Source organism: Triticum aestivum, chromosome 5D (genome assembly GCF_018294505.1).
Source record: "Triticum aestivum cultivar Chinese Spring chromosome 5D, IWGSC CS RefSeq v2.1, whole genome shotgun sequence".
In the NCBI taxonomy this organism is placed as follows: domain Eukaryota; kingdom Viridiplantae; phylum Streptophyta; class Magnoliopsida; order Poales; family Poaceae; genus Triticum; species Triticum aestivum.
In genome coordinates this window covers 277,848,825-277,869,769 of record NC_057808.1, presented here as the reverse complement: position 1 = coordinate 277,869,769, position 20,945 = coordinate 277,848,825, and positions in this window count along the sequence as shown.

Sequence of the window (20,945 nt, the reverse complement as noted above, 5' to 3'; positions counted from 1 at the left end):
GTCTATGGTGATAGTTCACTTGATTCTGTGCAAAAACGAAAACTTTTGCTCTCAGTCTAGGAATTTTTAAAATTCACCAGAACGTGATAAAATTCTGAATTTTTGACATATGATTCATATAAAAATTTCCTAGATTGTCCTAATTTTTCAGAATTTTTGGAGTAACAGAAGTATGGAAAGTTTCTAGATTACAACAGACCGTTCTGTTTTTGAGAGATTCTGTTTTTTCATGTGTTGTTTGCTTATTTTGATGAATCTATGAGTAGTATCGGAGGGTATGAACCATGGAGAAGTTGGAATACAGTAGATATTACACCAATATAAATTTAGAATGAGTTCACAACAGTACCTAAGTGGTGATTTGCTTTATTATACTAACAGAGCTTACGAGTTTTCTGTTGAGTTTTGTGTTGTGAAGTTTCCAAGTTTTGGGTAAAGATTCTATGGACTACGGAATAAGGAATGGCAAGAGCCTAAGCTTGGGGATGCCAAAGGCACCCCAAGGTCATATTCAAGTACAACCAAGAGCCTGAGCTTGGGGGTGCCCCAGATGGCATCCCCTCTTTCGTCTTCGTTCATCGGTAAATATACTTGAGGCTATATTTTTATTCACCACATGATATGAGTTTTGCTTGGAGCATCATTTTCTTTTATTAGTATTTGCTTGCTGTTATTTAGAGTAATGTTCTGCATCTTTTATTTCAATAAAAAGGTCAAGTATAGCATTTACCATGCTTATTTTGCAAGTCTACATGTTGCTGTTTGAAAACAGAAAGTTTGCTGTTATGTTTTGAATGTTGGTGAATAGTCAGAACATGATAAAATCTTGAAATTTTTACACAATGGGTAACAACAAATTATATACAGTGTGGTAATTTTTCAAAAAAATTGGAGTTAAAGAAGTATGATTCCTCTTGCATTCTTTACACACTATCCTGTTTAGACAGATTGCTGTTATCATTGCATTGTTTGCATATGTTTGCCTGTTTAATGATTCTATTTGAGGATAGGAGTGTTAAATATGCAGAGGCAATTAGTATGCAATGTCAAATTATAATTTTAGTGATTTGCTACAGTAGAGAATTATAAGGTTTTGCATTGATTTGTATAACTTATCTCACGAGTTCTTGTTGAGTTTTGTGTGGATGAAGTTTTAAGAATTAGGGAAACTATGATATGAGAGGAATTAAGGAGACACAAAAGCTCAAGCTTAGGGATGCCCAAGGCATCCCTAATTAATATTTTAATAAGTCTCAAGCGTCTAAGCTTGGGGATGCCTCGGTTGGCATCCCACCTTTCTTCATCAACAATCATCGGTTAGCCTCGGTTGAGCCTAAGTTTTTGCTTCTTCACATGATATGTGCTATCCTTGGAATGTCATTTTATTTTGTTTTGCTTGATGTTTGAATAAAGTACTTAAGATCTAAATTTTCTTTATGAGAGAGAGTCTTCACATAGCTACTTAATTATTTGACTACGCATTGATCTTCACTTATATCTTTTTGGAGTAGTTTGTCATTTACTCACGTGCTTCACTTATATCCTATGAGTAAATGGTTGAATGAATTGAATATCATAAATCTGAAATTATATATGCTTCATATGCTTATACCATGGGGAGTAATGACTTCACATATAAGCAGTAGAGGTGGTAAATTTATTGAAAGTTAGCAAACATAGTATTGGTCACTCGAACAATTCAGGAAAGAATATTGAAGGAAGAGAGATTTCACATATAAATATACTATGTTGGACATCTTCTATGATTATGAGCCCCATTAATTATTTTCAAATTTTGATCAAATTAGTTGAAGTTGGACAAGGAAGACAACCTAATGAGTTATGTTTGGGTATATTTGCATAAAATTTATATTGTTATGGATCCTCCAACATGTGGTGCTTGCTTTTTAGAATCTTTTGCTAGCCAAAATTTCTATACTAAGCGGGGACACTGCTTGTGCATCCAAAATCCTTGAACCAAGTTTCTTCCATGAGTGTCCATCATATCTACCTATATGCGGTATTTACCTGCCGTTCCAAGTAAATTTGCATGTGCCAAACTCTAAACCTTCAAATAATAATCTGTTTTGTATGCCCGAATCGCTCATGTAGCGAGTAGGGGCTGTCAATATCTTCCATGCTAGGTGGGTTATTCTCATGATGAGTTTTCATTCACTTATCATTCACGAGAGAGTGGCTGGTAATCGGGATGCCCAGTTCCATGCTCAAAATCAAATCAAAATATAATCATCAAACAAAACTCCCCAGGACTGTTGTTGGTATGGACGGTACCCGTTGTTTCGGATCAGCCGTGGAGTGTGATTGTTGGTGGAGGGGGAGTAAAAAGTCTACCATTCTGTTTGGGAACCACCTATAATGTGCCTAGCATGGAAGATATTGGGAACTCTCGGTCGTTACGTTGACAATGAAAGCATACCTCTCAAAATTATATTCATCTATGTTTTAAAAGCTTCGAGCTCTGGCACCTATGCAAATCCCTGCTTCCCTCTGCGAAGGGCCTATCTTTTACTTTTATGCAAGAGTTATTAGTATTCCTTCTCATTCCAACCTACTCTTTAGTTGGCAAGCATCATGTGATGGGGAACGATCTAAGCATATATGGCCATTCAAATATATTTGATCATGAGTTATTATTGTTGGCAATTATCTATATGATAAATTAGTTGGGAGGCGAAACACTAAGCCCCTATCTTTCTCTGTGTTCGATGGATCCTATTTGTTCTAGAAATATGCTTTGAGAGGTAGTAATCATGGAAGACTATATGATAGTTGAGTATGTTGAATTTGCTAAATCAAAGCTCTTACATAGACCCTTCGTGAAAATAAGATGAATTGCAATTGTTTGATGACTGAGAACATAGTTTGGTAGTTTTCAAGAAAGGTTATGGTCTATGCTTTAACATGTGAATACCTTGTTACTTGATCATGAGAAGTTTTATGAGATGAGCTACTGTTTATGATATATAATAATGCTAGAAAAAGTGATTGAAATTATCACTGATCGAACTTGTGCACTTGCTAGCTTTCACACTTCATAAATTATTTCTTTTATCATTTACCTACTCGAGGACGAGCATGAATTAAGCTTGGAGATGCTGATACGTCTCCAACGTATCTATAATTTATGAAGTATTCATGCCATGTTTACGGCAATTTTATATGATTTTGGTATGATTTGATTAGAAATAACCAGGACTGACGCTGTTTTCAGCAGAACTACCATGGTGTCGTTTTTTGTGCAGAAATAGAAGTTCTCGGAATGGGCTGAAAATTTACGGTGATTTTTATTGACCAAAAGAGACCCCCGAAGCACCGGAGTTGGGCCAGAAGAGTCCCGAGGTGACGGCAAGGGTGGGGGGCGCGCCCACTGTCGAGGTACTAAGACTGACAGTAGAATAGGGGGTAAGTATGGAGAGGCAAGATCCTAGCTATGGCGAAGTTGTACACATGAGTTTTACGAGTTTAGGCCCTTCTCGGAAGAAGTAACAACCCTACGTCTCGGCGCCCAGAGGCGGTCGACTGGATTATGTATGTGTGTGTTTATAGGGGTGCGAACCCTTGTCCCAGAGGAGGGGGGTGGCTTATATAGAGTGCGCCAGGACCCCAGCTCCCCTCCGTTACACAGGGTTCAATGTACATCAAGAGGGGGGCGTTACTGGTAACGCTAGTAATAAAGAGACATAATGACCATTAAAGCTATGATGTAATGTCTGACCGTTGCAGTGCGGAGTGGCTTTAGATCTTTTGGCGGTCGAGTGACAGTCTCCATGGTCGAGTGACTTCAAGTCTTCTGAGTGGAATGCCTCATGGTCGAGTGGATGATGGTACCATTCGAATGCTTCTGTCTTTAGGGTGATGCCCTTGGGGAGGGTGTCTACGTCAGGCCTATGACCCTACCCTAGGTACATGGCTTCATCATTAGCCCCCGAATGGTTCAGGGTTTGAGTGGAGAAGGAGTTGAAAATACTTCCGATTCAGCTCTTGCACTTTGGAAGTGTCTGGTTAGGATCGATGAATCAACACGGTGACATCAACTTCTTTTTCAGTCGCCTTGATCCATTCTTGGTTTTGTCGAGTGAACTTTTGCTGGAAAGCTTCGAGTGTTGATGCGGAGAAAATCTTGTGTCTGACAGGTTGCTCTGTTGCCTGCGGATCTCGCGGGATTCGAATTTTTGGGAAGCGCGCGGGGCAGAGGAGGCCGCAGCAATCGGGCTGGATAAGGCAGGGCCGCCTCGATTTCCACGCTGCCCTTTTCGCCACGTATCGCTCGCGCGACTGTTGCGGGATTTGGCAAGATCGCCCGGGTCCACAAGTCAGTCACTCGGAAGCAACCTCATATAAGGCGTCGGTCCGGGGTTTTTGAACAGTGCGCTCTCATTCTTCCTCTTCCTTCTCTGTTTTCTCCACCGCATCCGCTCCTGCCCCGGCGCCGCTGCTCCATTCAATCTCTGCCTGCTGCGATGGGGAAGGAGAAGACGGTGGCATTGGAGCGCATGAAGAAGGCGACGGCGAAGGCGAAGGGGAAGAAGTCCAGCCGGGGCGGGTCTTCCTCGAGGTCCGGCCTGCCGCCCGGCTGGATCCAGGGCGACTGGATTCGCTTCGCGATCCGTCAAGACGACATCGATGACTTGGTCGAGGGGGGACTGATCCCCCACGAATCGGCGCGGCTCCCGGGGGACGAGACTGAGCCGCGGCCACAGGAGGGTGAGTGCGTTCTCCTCGCTACTCACGTCGACCGCGGGTTTTCTTTGCCTCCCCATCCTTTCTTCGAGGTTTCTTGAACTTCTTTGGGGCGCAACTCCACCACTTTACCCCAAACACCATCGTGTATCTTGCTGCTTTCTTGTTCATGTGCGAGAACTTCCTGGGTTGTCGACCACATTGGGGTCTCTTCAAGCACATATTCACGTGTCGTTCTCAGTCGGTCAAGAAGGCCAACCCGAGTGACGAGAGGACGCATGTGACCCAGATGTGCGGGGGTCTTGGAATTCAGATGAGGGGTAAAAGCTCTTTCCCAGCCATGATCCTTCCCGAGTCGGTCCGAGGGTGGCACTCGACCTGGTTCTACTGCAAGGATCAGCCGACTCCAGGACAGTCGACTGGACTTCCCACCTTTTCCATGGCATGAGTGGAGAAGCCCTCCGCCTTGAAAGTGACCCCAGAGGAGAAGGCACAGGTGAAGGTGCTGGTCGAGCGAGTAGATCAGCTTGTCCGTGATGGGGTAACCGGCATGGATCTGTTGGAGGTCTTCCTCAGGCGACGCATTCAACCACTTCAAGCTCGAAACCATCCGATGTGGATGTATTCGGGCACTGACGACATCACTCGGATCGATCCAGAGGAAGTCGATGAAGCTACATTGGAGGGGTGGCTGAGGGGTTTCACTGGCAACAAAGATAACCCTAGGGGATCCAGGAGGGTCCCTCCACTCAACAACACGTATGAAACAGACAAGGTACAACTCCGAATGGTCGAGTGTCTTCTTGATTTATCAAATAACTGTTTGCTGTCACCCGACTGACTTCTGTCTTGATTGTTGTCTTCCAGGCCCTGACTGAGATGTACTCGATGCCCAACAGGGAGCAGGAGCAGGACCTAGAGGGAGAGGCGAGCGGAGGCGAGAGCGGCGAGTGGCATTCCGATGGTGAAGGGGACGAGGAGAGCTCCGACCCGAGCGATGAAGAAGAGGTCGACTCACCTCCCCGTAGGGAAAGGTGATCCAAGCTCACCCACGATCCCGCAAGCGCCTGCGACAAGGCAACCATTCAGACTGGGCAGTCGTCAAAGCGTCCTCGGACATCTTCTCTGGCGCCGACTGAAAAGGTTTCGAAACAATCCAAGGTCGTACCACAGAAGACCCGAAAGGCACTGCCCAGAATCAAAATCGACATCCCTGTTGCCTCTGCGTAAGTGTTCCGTCTTCAATTTTACCCGGAATTCTGCGTTGTCTATTTTTCCTTGGTTTGACCGACTGAATCTTGAAACTAGGAGTGCCGCTACCTCTGGGACCTCTGCTTACAGAATCGAGGATGAGGACATGGAAGATGCGGTCACCTCCAACCCAGGTATAATCTTTGCGATCTTGTCTTTGCTTTGTCGATTGAACTGCGATATAACCAATCGAGGATGAACTTTTGGCGATTGATCTTTTACAGCTCCTATCAACGTCATTGACCTCCCCGACGACGACGAGGACGAGCCACAGAGGCCCTTGGGGAGAAGAAACAGGAAAACGTCCGCTGGCAAGACGCCTCAGTCGACGCCGGTGGCGGAACCGGTAATTCAGGACACCGGCGATGCCAATCGGACTTCCGTCTCCTTCGCCATACCACTGTCTAGTGCTCAGCCTTCAGCGTCAGCCGCACAGACTCCCACCGATCCACCATCACTTTTTGATGCACATCACGTCCCAAAGGACCAGGTGGGTGCTGCCAAAGAGGCTATACGCCAGGCGGGCATTATGATGGAGAAGATGAAGATGGTGCGGGAAGCCAGCCAAGCTGCTTATGATGCCAGCTCTGCTCTCTAGAGCAACGTCCAGGTTAGCAGATTGCCGACTGACTCTTTTGGCTTGTTCTGTTAGGATATGCTACCTGAAAACTTTCTTTCAAAGAATCTTTTCATCTGTCTGCGCTTCGCATCTGTACACCCACTGGGTGTTTTGATTTGCCACTGAGAAAACTTGCACTTTGAGCTGACTATGTTGTTGTCGATTGAATCTTTGAATCAGTGGGGGCACGCTGAGCCCACTGGGTGTAGTCCCCGAGACCATAGTTGACTGCGGGCAGTCGACTGTGGTCTGAGAATCGGAATTTCCTCACTCGACTTGGACGGACCATGACGAGTGGAACCTGAACTAGTGGGAGCACGCTAAGTGCACCCACTGGGTGTAGTCCCCGAGACCGTGGTCGACTGCAGACAGTCGACTATGGTCTGAGAGAACCTTTCTTTTACACTCAACCTGGACAGACCACGTCGAGTGGAATCTGGACCAGTGGGGGCACGCTAAGTGCACCCACTGGGTGTTGTCCCCGAGACCGTGGTTGACTGCGGGCAGTCGACTACGGTCTGAAAACAACTTGAATTTATCGAACTATTGTTCTGAAGTAACTAATCTTTCCATCGGTCGATTGCGTGTCCCTTGATTACAGAAATCTTTTGAACACGGAGTTCGTTTTGCTGAATTGGAGAAAAAACAGATTCAGCTCAACCTCGATCTGGAACTGGCCAAGACAAATCTGCAGAAGGCCAAGGATGAAGCTGCTGGTAAGAGAAAGCTTGCGGACTGACTTGTCTCTGTACCAGATCTTATTTTACTTTTTCTGAACCGAACGTTGTTTCTTTTCAGAGAAAATGAATCAAGCTCTGGCGAAGAAGGACCAAGATCTTGCGGCCGCACGGAAAGCAGCTAACGAGAAAACTGCACTCGCTGAACAAAAACTAGCTTCAGTCGGCAAACTGGAGGAAGAAAACACCAAGCTGAAAACTGCCCTTGATGATCCCAATAAGGAAGCAACTCGCCTGAAGAAGGACAAGAACAATCTGAACGAGAAGATGGAAGGCATTGCTCGCAGGAGGGACGAGCTGGAGAATTATCTGGGAGGTCTTGCCAAGAAGCTGTTCGTCATGCTTGAAGGTATTCTCTTTGACCCGACTGACTCGTCACTGTCGACTCGACATTCAATCACTGACTCATCTTTGAATTGTACATGCAAAATTTTGCCGAAACTTCGAGGAAGAAACTGGGCGAGTTGAGACAAGCTTGGACCCCATCCATTCTCCAGTTAAAGACGAGGCTGCCATGAATGTACTCCGATTGGAATATCGTGTTGCGGGTGTTGTTGATTATCTTGCTCGACTGAAGGTCGCAATGTCGCGGATCGACACAGCACTTTGGCCAAGGGCAACGCTCCAGAATGACCTCGAGTCTCTGATGACTCGACTTAATGAGATTCCCGGTCGAGTGAAAGAATGGAAGAAGTCTTCTACCCGGTGTGGCGCTGATGTGGCTCTGTCTTTGGTTCGTGTCCACAGCAAGGAAGCACGAGAAGAGAAGCTGGCAGTGATCAAGGTCGCCAACACCAAGAAGCACGACTTCCAATCTTTCATGGAGACCTTCATTGCTGCTGCCACTCGGATTGCGGACGGAATTGATCTGGACGAATTCGTCAAGCCTGCCAGCCCTCCTCCTGTGGAGTGAACAAACTTTTATGCCCCACCTTAAATTTTCCTCGGAATGCCGAGTGATTTTGTAACCGTTAAACTCCTGCGGGCTTGATGCCCGAGTACTTTAATCCGAAGTCGGAACCTTAGGATTTATCTGGACTTGGTTTATCTCCGAATATGCTTGTGCTTGCCTTCGAGTGGAATTTGTTCTTCACTCAGAATATTTTTTGTACTTGAGATGCAGCTCTGGGGAAGAGGTTCCAGTCGACCTGCACCTCGTCGTCCTTGCGGATGAGGATGGAGCGCATGTTATACTTGTGGTGCAGCTCTGAGGAGAAGGTTGCAGTCGACCTGCACCTCGTCGTCCTTGCGGATGAGGATGGAGCGCACATTATACTTGTGGCGCAGCTCTGAGGAGAAGGTTGCAGTCGACCTGCACCTCGTCGTCCTTTCGGATGAGGATGGAGCGCATATTGTATTTGTGGTGCAGCTCTGAAGAGAAAGTTGCAGTCGCCCTGCACCTCGTCGTCCTTGCGGATAGGGATGTGTTTCAAACTTAGGCGAGTACTGGACTGCAGCTAAGCCCCCGAGTGGGAGGGTTGCTCACCACTCGGTAGGATTTTTCAAACTTAGGCGAGTACTGGACTGCAGCTAAGCCCCCGAGTGGGAGGGTTGCTCACCACTCGGTAGGATTTTTCAAACTTAGGCGAGTACTGGACTATAGCTAAGCCCCCGAGTGGGAGGGTTGCTCACCACTCGGTGGGATTTTTCAAACTTAGGCGAGTACTGGACTGCAGCTAAGCCCCCGAGTGGGAGGGTTGCTCACCACTCGGTGGGATTTTTCAAACTTAGGCGAGTACTGGACTGCAGCTAAGCCCCCGAGTGGGAGGGTTGCTCACAACTCGGTAGGATTTTTCAAACTTAGGCGAGTACTGGACTGCAGCTAAGCTCCCGAGTGAGAGGCTTGCTCACCACTCGGTAGGATTTTTCAAACTTAGGCGAGTACTGGACTGCAGCTAAGCCCCCGAGTGGGAGGGTTGCTCACCACTCGGTGGGATTTTTCAAACTTAGGCGATTACTGGACTGCAGCTAAGCCCCCGAGTGGGAGGGTTGCTAGTAGGATTTTTCAAACTTAGGCGAGTACTGGACTGCAGCTAAGCCCCCGAGTGAGAGGCTTGCTCACCACTCGGTAGGATTTTTCAAACTTAGGCGAGTACTGGACTTCAGCTAAGCCCCTGAGTGAGAGGCTTGCTCACCACTCGGTAGGATTTTTCAAACTTAGGCAAGTACTGGACTGCAGCTAAGCCCCCGAGTGAGAGGCTTGCTCACCACTCGGTAGGATTTTTCAAACTTAGGCGAGTACTGGGCTGCAGCTAAGCCCCCGAGTGAGAGGCTTGCTCACCACTCGGTAGGATTTTTCAAACTTAGGCGAGTACTGGACTGCAGCTAAGCCCCCGAGTGAGAGGCTTGCTCACCACTCGGTAGGATTTTTTCAAACGTAGGCGAAACGGATTCGCAACTAAGCCCCCGAGTGAGAGGCTTGCTCATCACTCGGTAGGATTTTATAAACTTAGGCGAAACGGATTCGCAGCTAAGCCACCCATTGGGGGATTTCAGACACAAACATAAGCAGCGACAATCATTTTAGAAGACTGTAAAACTCTTGTCTTTGATAAACAAACTACAAAAGTACTTCTTATTACATCTCAACAGAATGAGTGCTTAAGTATAAAAGGGGCGGAGCAGCTCCGCATTCCAAGCGCGTGGCTCGTCTTTCTTGTGTTCGATGTTGTAGAGGTGGTACGCTCCGTTGTGGAGCACTCTGGTGACAATGAAGGGGCCTTGCCAGGCAGGAGCAAGCTTGTGTGGTTTCTGCTGATCCACTCGAAGAACCATGTCTCCCTCTTGAAATGCTCGACCCCTTATGTTTCTGGCGTGGAATCGACGCAAGTCTTGCTGATAGATGGTCGACCGGATCAAGGCCATCTATCTTTCCTCTTCCAGGAGATCAACTGCATCTTGCCGTGCCTGTTCTGCTTCATCTTCTGAGAAAAGCTCGACTCGGGGCGCATTATGTAGCAAGTCACTCGGAAGCACAACTTCAGCTCCATTAACCAAGAAGAATGGAGTTCTGCCAGTCGACCGATTGGGAGGCGTCCTCAGTCCCCACAACACTGATGGAAGTTCATCGACCCAGGCTCCTGCTGCGTGTTTGAGATCACGCATCAGTCGGGGTTTCAGTCCTTTGAGAATCAATCCGTTTGCTCTCTTAGCTTGTCCATTCGACTGGGGGTGGGCGACTGAAGCATAGTCGACTCGAGTACCTTGAGAAGCACAGAAGGCTCTGAACTCATCAGAATCGAAGTTTGACCCGTTATCAGTGATGATGCTATGTGGAACACCATATCTGAATGTTAACTCTCTGATGAAACTGACAGCAGTACTGGCTTCAAGGTTTTTGATAGGCTTGGCTTCAATCCATTTGGTGAACTTGTCGACTACTACAAGCACATGAGTGAAGCCGCTCCTACCAGTCCTCAGAGGTCCAACCATATCCAATCCCCAAATAGCAAAGGGCCAGACGAGTGGAATGGTCTTCAGGGCCGACGCAGGCTTGTGAGACATGTTGGAGTAAAACTGGCAACCTTCACATTTGTCGACTATTTCTTTTGCCATCTCATTTGCTCGTGGCCAGTAAAACCCCGCTCGGTATGCTTTGTCCACAATGGTCCGAGAGGACGCATGGTGACCACAGGTCCCCGAGTGGATGTCATTGAGGATCACTCGACCTTCTTCTAGTGTTATGCATTTCTGACAGACTCCCGTCACACTTTCTCTGAACAGCTGTCCTCTTATCACAGTAAAGGCTTTGGATCGACGGATGATCTGTCGAGCCTCTTCTTCATCCTCTGGGAGTTCCTTCCTGAGAATGTATGAAATATACAACACTGTCCAGTCGGGAGTGATGACCAAAACCTCCATGATCAAGTTGACCACGGCTGGGATTTCGACTTCAGTCGGATCTATGTCACACTTTGGTTGTGGGGGCTCTTCAGTGAAAGGATCTTCTTGAACTGAAGGTGAATGAATATGTTCCAAGAACACATTGCTGGGAATGGCTTCCCTTTTGGAACCTATCTTTGCCAGATCATCAGCTGCTTGATTTTTTAGTCGGGGTATGTGATGAAGCTCTAACCCCTCAAACTTCTTTTCTAACTTTCTCACTGCACTGCAATAACCAGTCATAGCTAGGCTTCTGACGTCCCACTCCTTCATCACTTGATTGACCACTAAATCCGAGTCGTCATAGACCATGAGGCGACGGACGCCGAGTGAGATGGCCATACGCAACCCGTACAGAAGTGCCTCATATTCAGCTTCGTTGTTGGAGGAGTCAAAGTGAATGTGGAGAACATAGCTGAGTTTGTCATCACGGGGGGATACCAATACCACCCCAGCACCAGAACCGTTCAGTATCTTGGATCCATCAAAGAACATGGTCCAATGCTCTGAATGAATCTGAGTCGGAAGTTGCTGTTCAATCCACTCGGCGAGGAAATCTGCTATTGCTTGGGACTTGATAGCTTTCTTTGCCTCAAACTTGATATCCAAGGGAAGGAGTTCAATCGCCCACTTCGCCACTCGACCAGTTGCATCTCTATTGTTCAGAATCTCTGATAATGGAGCGTCGCTGATGACTGTAATGGAGTGATCAGAGAATAGTGTGCAACCTTCTTTGTGGTCATGTAAATCCCATAAACAAGCTTCTGATAATGTGGATATCTTTGCTTTGATGGAGTCAGAACTTCAGAAACATAATATACTGGGCGCTGAACTTTATAGGCTTTTCCTTCTTCTTCCCACTTGACCGTGAGTACTGTACTGACAACTTGTCCAGTGGCTGCAATGTAAAGCAGTAAAGGCTCTTTGCTGATTGGGGCAGCGAGCACCGGCTGGGTGGAAAGCAGGGCTTTGAGCTCTACAAACGCTGCATCAGCTTCAGGAGTCCACTCGAACTTATCAGACTTCTTCATCAGTCGGTAAAGAGGCAATGCCTTTTCACCGAGGCGAAAAATGAATCGAATCAAGGCGGCCAAACAACCAGTAAGCTTCTGGACATCGTGCACATGCACAGGGCGTTTCATCCGGAGTATAGCACCAACTTTCTCTGGGTTAGCGTCGATCCCTCGTTCGGAAACGAGGAAACCGAGTAACTTTCCGCTAGGAACTCCGAATGTGCACTTTGATGGATTAAGCTTGATATCATACCTTCTGAGGTTGGCAAAATTTTCAGCAAGGTCAGCCAGCTGGTCGGAACCCTTACGTGACTTGACCACAATGTCATCCATGTATGCTTTCACATTCCGACTGATTTGAGTGAGCAAACACTTCTGAATCATCCTCATGAATGTGGCTCCAGCGTTCTTCAGGCCGAATGGCATGGTGACATAGCAGAAACATCCGAATGGAGTGATGAAAGCCGTTTTTATCTCATCGGGTCCATACAGTCGGATCTGATGATACCCGGAATAGGCGTCCAGAAAAGACAATCACTCACACCCTGCAGTCGAGTAAACGATTTGGTCAATGCGGGGGAGAGGAAAATGATCTTTCGGGCAGGCCCGATTGATATGCTTGAAGTCAATGCACATGCGAAGTGAATCGTCCTTCTTGGGGACCATGACAACATTGGCGAGCCACTCAGAGTGGTAGATTTCTCGGATGAACTCAGCTGCCAGGAGCCGAGCTACTTCCTCACCAATTGCTTTCCTCTTATGTATGGCCGATCGTCGAAGATGTTCCTTGACTGGTTTTACCTTCGGGTCGACTCGCAAACGATGCTCAGCCAGTCCCCTGGGTACACCCGGCATGTCAGAAGGTTTCCATGCAAAGATGTCCCAGTTCTCACGGAGGAATTGGATGAGCTCTTCTTCCTATTTGCTGTTGAGTGTTGTCGAGATATGAGTCGGAGCAGCATTGGGATCGGTCGGGTGAATATGAATCGGCTTTGTTTCACCGGACGACTGAAATGCAGAGTCAGTGGCTGGTTTCTTGGCCCGCAACAAATCACTCGGATCTGCATTTTTCTAGTACTCTTGCAATTCTACTACTGCCATTTGTGCATCGGCGATTTTTGAGCCCTTCTGGAAGCACTCTTCTGCCTTCTGCCGATTGCCAGTGATAGTGATCACTCCTCTGGGACCAGGCATCTTCAATTTGAGATAGACGTAGCATGGTCGAGCCATAAAACGTGCATAAGCAGGCCTACCCAGAATAGCATGATAAGCACTATGAAAATCCACTACTTCAAATGTCAACTTTTCTTTGCGGTAATTCTTGGAATCACCGAAAACCACATCAAGGGCGATCTGGCCGAGTGATTCAGCCTTCTTGCCAGGTATGGTGCCATGGAAACTCATATTGCTTTCACTAAGCTTGGACATCGGAATGCCCATTCCCTTCAAGGTCTCCGCATACAGGATATTTAGGCCACTACCACCATCCATCAGCACTTTAGTCAGTCGAGTGCCTTAATCAACTGGGTCGACCACCAGCGCTTGCCTCCCAGGGGTGGCTATACGTGCTGGGTGGTCAGACTGGTCGAATGTGATGGCAGTCTGGGACCACTTCAGATAACTTGGTGTTGCCGGAGCAACCATGCTCACCTCTCTGTTTATAACTTTCAGTCGACTTTTGCTTTCAACATCAGCAAAAATCATCAGAGTGGAATTGACATTGGGAAAACCATCATCGTCTTCTTCCTTATCCTCACCCTTGTCCGACTCCTTTTCCTTCTCCTTGGGACGTTTCTCTCGGAATTGCTGGATCAGGAGCCGACACTGTCGAGTGGTATGTTTAGGGTAAATCAGATTACCCTCTTCATCTTTTTTGGTGTGAATGTGGCACGGTAAATCCAACACATCATTTCCATCTTGATATTTCACTTTCCTAGGGTTCCATGGCCCTTTGGGCTTCCCCTTGAACTTCCCTTGAGACACAACTAAAGCTTCACCAGGAGCTACTGGTTCGGCCTAGCGTTTATGCTTCCGATTGGAATTCCCTCCTCTGGTTTCTTGGGCGACTGTTTTGTGCTTGCCACTCCGAAGTCGGTCTTCCTCTTCACTGTTAGCATACTTGGTGGCAATCTCCATCATCCGACTCAGAGACATATCCCCAGTCCGACCGAACTTCAGGTTCAATTCTCGATACTTGACACCTTCCTTGAAGGCACAAACTGCTTGGTGATCTGACACATTCTCCACTGTATGATGCAATGTGATCCATCTCTGGATGTAATCTCTCAAGGTCTCATTCGGTTTCTGTATGCAGGACTGCAGTTCTGTTAACCCTGCCGACCGTTTGCAAGTACCCTCAAAGGTTCTGACAAACACTCGGGCGAGTTCTTCCCAACTGTATATGCTGTCAGGTGCTAACTGATTCAACCACGCTCTGGCTGAGCCTTCCAACATAAGAGGAAGGTGTTTCATGGCCACTTCATCATTGCCGCCACCGATTTGCACAGCCACTCGGTAGTCCTCAAGCCAAGTGTCAGACTTGGACTCACCAGTGAACTTGCTGATTCCAGTCGCCAACCTGAAGTTGGGAGGAATCACCGCAGCCCTGATAGCTCTGCTAAAGCACTCTGGGCCTGAAACATGTACTCTGCTGCCAATCGGGTGATCTCTGTCATGACCCTCTCTATGTGCTCTATTTCTGTCGACCAGACCTTGAACAAGGATAGATCTCGCGTCAAAGTCTGGCTCCCTGGGGTCGACTAGAATTCTTCGTCCGCCACTTTGAGGGCGTCTGTCATCGTGTTGCCGAGGCATATATGACCCACTCCTCGGGGAAGGTGTGGGCACTCGATGACGGTCATCGTGGTCGAGTCGGTGATCATACTGCTCCCGATTTCTGTACTGATCTCGTCGGTCTCCACGTCCCTCACGCCGCGGGGGCGATCTTGGGCTGTGAGCCGACTGAACTGTGTCTGCCACCACAGACCTGCTATGAATTCTATTCCGTGACCGTGACACTGCTGTGTTCTACTCTCCTACGGCCCGGAGTAAAGCCCGGATCTGCATCAAACCTCTGCCAGCTTTCGACTCGGAAGGCTGAATTGACTCTGCTATTCGGGCTGCAGCTGTGAGATTTTGAATCGGAGTTCGGTATACCTGAGTTGGAGGCGGAAAAAGTTGTCGTCGACTGGACTCAGGAATCTGCTGCCGAGCACGCTCGTCGAGTGTGTGCTGGAGGTTCTCTAGTCGAGTGCGCTCAGTCAAGTTGTGTAACACCCACGATGCGGCTATATCTCCCACATGTCGAGGCACGACTTAGAGGCATAACCGCATTGTGGTTTTGTCGCAAGAAGGGTCATCTTCACACAATCCCATGTAATGAACAAGAATGGGATAAATAGTTGGCTTACAATCGCCACTTCACACAATACATGAATAAAACATACATCAATCAAGATACACACATAGGTCCGACTACGGAACCAAAATAAAAGAAGACAACCCAACTGCTAGATCCCTGATCGTCCCAACTGGGCTCCACTACTGATCAACAAGAAAAGAAACAACACAACGGACAAGATCTTCATCGAGCTCCCACTTGAGCTCAGTTGCGTCACCTACACTGGTATCATCGGCACCTGCAACTGTTTGGAAGTATCTGTGAGTCACGAGGACTCAGCAATCTCACACCCGCGAGATCAAGACTATTTAAGCTTAAGGGTAGGAAAGGGGTAGTGAGGTGGAGCTGCAGCAAGCACTAGCATATATGGTGGCTAACATACGCAAATAAGAGCGAGAAGAGGAGCAACGGAACGGTCGTGAACTAGCAATGATCAAGAAGTGATCCTGAACTCCTACTTACGTCAAACATAACCCAGAAACCGTGTTCACTTCCCGGACTCCGCCGAGAAGAGACCATCACGGCTACACACGCGGTTGATGCGTTTTAATTAAGGTCAAGTGTCAAGTTCTCTACAACCGGATATTAACAAATTCCCATCTGCCTCATAACCGCGGGCACAGCTTTCGAAAGATAATACCCTGCAGGGGTGTCCTAACTTAGCCCATTATAAGCTCTCACGGTCAACGAAGGATAAACCTTCACCCAGGAAGACCCGATCAGTCTCGGAATCCCGGTTTACAAGACATTTCGACAATGGTAAAACAAGACCAGCAAAGCCGCCCGAATGTGCCGACAAATCCCGATAGGAGCTGCACATATCTCGTTCTCAGGGCACACCAGATGAGCAGTCCGTACAACTAAAACTAGACCTCAAGTTTCCCCAAGGTGGCGCTGCAAAGGGCTCTAGTTTGGACCAGCACTCAGAGGAACACTGGCCCGGGGGTTTAAAATAAAGATGACCCTTGAGTCTGCAGAACCCAAGGGAAAAAGGCTTAGGTAGGCAAATGGTAAAACCAATGTTGGGCCTTGCTGGAGGAGTTTTATTCAAAGCGAACTGTCAAGGGGGTCCCATAAATCACCCAACCACATAAGGAACGCAAAATCAAGGAACATAACACCGGTATGACAGAAACTAGGGCGGCAAGAGTGGAACAAAACACCAGGCATAAGGCCGAGCCTTCCACCCTTTACCAAGTATATAGATGCATTAATAAAATAAGAGATATTGTGATATCCCAACATAAACATAATCCAACATGGAGCAATCTTCATCTTCTCCTGCAACTAGCAACGCTATAAGAGGGGCTGAGCAAAAGCGGTAACATAGCCAAACAACGGTTTGCTAGGACGGGTGAAAAGGTTAGAGGCTGACATGGCAGTATGGGAGGCATGATATAGCAAGTGGTAGGTAGCGCGGCATAGCGATAGAGCGAACAACTAGGAAAGCAAAGATAGAAGTGATTTCGAGGGTATGGTCATCTTGCCTGAGATCCCGCAAGGAAGAAGAACGAGTCCACGAGGAAGACATACGGATGTAGTCGAACGAATCCTCACAACTCCGGAACGAAACCGAAGCTAACGAGAGAAGCAACCCGGAAAGAAACAAACAACATAGTAAACAACCACCACATACACATGGCATGATGCAAAAACAAATATGATGCATGCCCGGTTTAAATATGCATGGCATGGCAAAGTGCACAAACGAAACTACAAGTTAAGTGGAGCTCAATATGCAACGAGTTGCATATTGACGAAACACCACATTTAATTATTTAGTTCTCTCTCGTTTATGGACCCAACAATATTAAATATTATTAACCATGGCAAGAGGTGAAGCATATGGAAACTACCTATTTTAGGCAATTTAAATGAGGCCGGAACAACAAACAACAATTCCGGAAAAACCCCATAAGCATATTTTTGATTTGGTACTGTTCTGCCATAAACGCAATTTTAATGTTGTTAAACAGCAAAATGAAGTGCACCATGTTAAACTAGGCATTTTTCTACCCCATTTACAAATAAAGTTTATTTAAATCCGAGTTACGGTTAATTAGTTATGAAATAAATCATTTTAACATATTATTCGAGCAAATTTAATCAAAGAACATTTTAAACTATTTTAACATGGGTGAAAGTGGCATATTATTAAACTACACAAAATTCTAAGCATTTTACATATTTAGTTTGTTTTAATCCGATGCACGGTTGTGGAGTTATTAAATGCATGAAGTGCAAGGGTTTTTCTGTAAAACAGTCGTTCTCTGGATAAATGCGAAAATCACCGCAGCAGAAAAAAAAACCCTACGGGCCGAATCTTGCTGCACTGTTGGGCCAACAGAGAGGAGCTGTGGGGAGCTCACCCATGGGCCAAGTCCCGGTCGGTGGAGATGGCTGCTAGCAGGCTGGATCGAACGAGGTGGCGGGGGCGCGGTCAACGGGTGCTGCCGGGTCGAGCACTGCTCGATGCAGAGACGGGGAGCAGAGGCAACGGCGGCAGAGACCGGCGGGAACGGCGAGGGCGGATGGAACCACCTCGGACCCGGCGAGGTAGCTTGAGCTCGACGGCTGGACTCGCCGACGTCGGGGACGAGGCACAGGAGAGCAGAGGGTGAAGTCGGACTTGGCGCGACGGCGGCGAGCGAGCGAGGCCTGGCGAGGGGCGGAACTTGACGGATCCGGCCGTGGGACACCAGTTCCTGGCGGCCGCGCGACGAACTGGAGCTCGGGAGGCATCCATGGCGGCCGTTGGTGACGGGAACCTGCGGGAGTTCTCTGTTTCAACGAGACAGAGGGAGAGAGAGGGTGAAACACGGGAGAGAGATGGGGAAGAAAGGGAAGGAGGGCAGGAGAGAGGGCGAGGGAGTCTGGCCTGGCGACTCGGGATCGAGATCATCTCGATCTGGAGGTCGGGGCGCCATGGGGCTGTACGAGCTCGGGGACGGGGCTCATGGCTGATGACGGGAGCGAGGAGTCCCGCGTGTGCTCGGCACAACAGGAGGCGTGGTGGAGCTCGAGGCCGAAGGGCTCGGGCGCAGGAGGGGCTCGGGTTGGCTGGCAGATGATCCCAAGGTGGGAGGAGGCTGCAGGGTTCGGTGGTTGGCTGGGCGAGGGGATCGAGGGAGATCGGGCGAGGGGATCCCGAGGAAGAGGATTTGGGGGAGTGGCGGCGGCGATGAGACAAACCTCCTCGAATTTAGGGTTTGTCTGATTTGGTTGGGGGCTGCTCTATAAATAAGGAAAGGAGGGAGTTTTTGGATCATCCGATTAAAGTCGGACGGTCCGAGATACATAGGTTAGAGATTCCAATTAAGAAAACGGAGATATTTTGTAGATGTTAGGGGATGATCCGGACCCAACGGTAACGATAGTCCGGTTCGGGTTCGGGGAAGTTTCGGACGCGCGAGAGGGGTCTATGCACTGCGCAAGGAGGGGTTAGACGGTCACGGTCAAGAGGGAAGCGAAAAAAAATACGATAGGCCTGAAACGGTCAACGAAAGTAAGGGGAGGGCGCGGCAACTACTAGGGGATGCAAGTTTGAAAACAATGACGGCAACGATTGCCGATGCAATGCGGATGATGCCATGATGCAATGCAAAAAATAAAATAAAAGAGCAAGCACAAATGAAACACACAGCGATCACGAAATATGGAAGTCTTCTGAAGCGTCGGTCTCGGGGCGTTACAACACTCCACCACTACAAGAGGATCTCGTCCCGAGATCCAGGATGGCACCGGAGAGAAATGGAAGGTGAAGAGGTAAAACAAATTGCTTCTTGACAAACGAGTGAAACCAAAGAACCTTGGAAGTTGAAATTTTTTTGAGAAAATAATACAACGAAGAGGAACAAAGTTGAAAACAATCCGTTAGGAAAGACGAACAAGGAACAATACAAGAACCTTGTAGGTTGAAACACAAACAAAAATGGTTACGATGGACAAGAAGTACATGCAAGCACTCAGGTTGAAACGAGATGTATAAGGAACGATAAAAAACAATTACGATAACGCTCCGGTTGGAAAATGGAAGGGATAGAATATGAACTTGGCAAAAAGAAAGCACTTGGATGAGACTCTAATTAAAAGAGGAATGATAGCCACAACACTCCGGTTAAAACAAGATAAAAAAGAATAAGAATGATATAATTTGGGCAGCACTCCGACTGTAAATGGAAGGAATTGAACGTGATCTTGACAAGATGAGAGGATACTCGATGAAATTAACAACACATTGCCTCCGGAACTAATGCAAGAATGGCACAAGGGGAAAAAAGATTTCAGACCGCACTCCGGTTGAGGAAGGAGGTAAAACTTGATAAGATGAGAGAACTCGAATGAAAACACGACACTCCGGCTAAACGGATAAGAAAGGAAAAATTACATGATCTTGACAAAACAAGATGATTGGTCGAAGAGAGCAACATCACAATGCCTCCGGGACGAACGAATAGAAGATAGATCATTGGAGTAAGATAACGGAGAAGAAAATGACAACTTCTGCCACAAATGAGCTTGGAAAGCATCCTTCCAAGAAGGTTATAACGGAGTTGTTGGAAAAAAACCAACAACAAAAGGATATGATCCTCATGGGCTTATGGAGACATCTCAAAACATGAGGTGAAAATTTTGCCACTAACAAAAACAATTGCTTGTTTGAGATCAACGAAGAGATGAAATCTTCTCTTGCCGAGAGGATAGGAGAAAACTTGGATCATTGTTAGACACCACAATTAGCAACATTCCTTAGGGACGGCTGTAGGTGAAATATAACCCAAGATAATTCCACCAAAGAGATTGATTGGTCGAAAAGATCTCTTGAACGAAGAGAAAATGATGGATTTAATTATCTCATTCCTGACAACTTGTGAATCATGAAACGCGAACTCAAATTGTCAAGAATGACATAACACCACCTCAAAAGATAAGAGAGAAAGAATTGCACCTCGGAATGCAAGATGAAGAATGCTTGAACTTCTCAAAACAAACATGTGTTGAGCACCATGTTTATTTTAGAGTATAGCTTGATGGATCTTGACTCCGAGAAAAATCTTGAAGAACAATTGAAGAATGAAAGGAATCCTTGATGAAGCACCATGTAGAGCCTTCGTGAGAACTCCCGTAATAAAAGAATGATCAAACCAAATGGAAAGTTGAAAAGAACTCCGGGAGAAGCCTTGCAATGATTTAGATGGAGCTTCGCGTGAGTTAACTGAGAGAGATTGGAACTCCGGAAACAAAAGATGAACAACTTAGCACCGACAAAAAACCCTACGGGCCGAATCTTGCTGCACTGTTGGGCCAACACAGAGGAGCTGTGGGGAGCTCACCCATGGGCC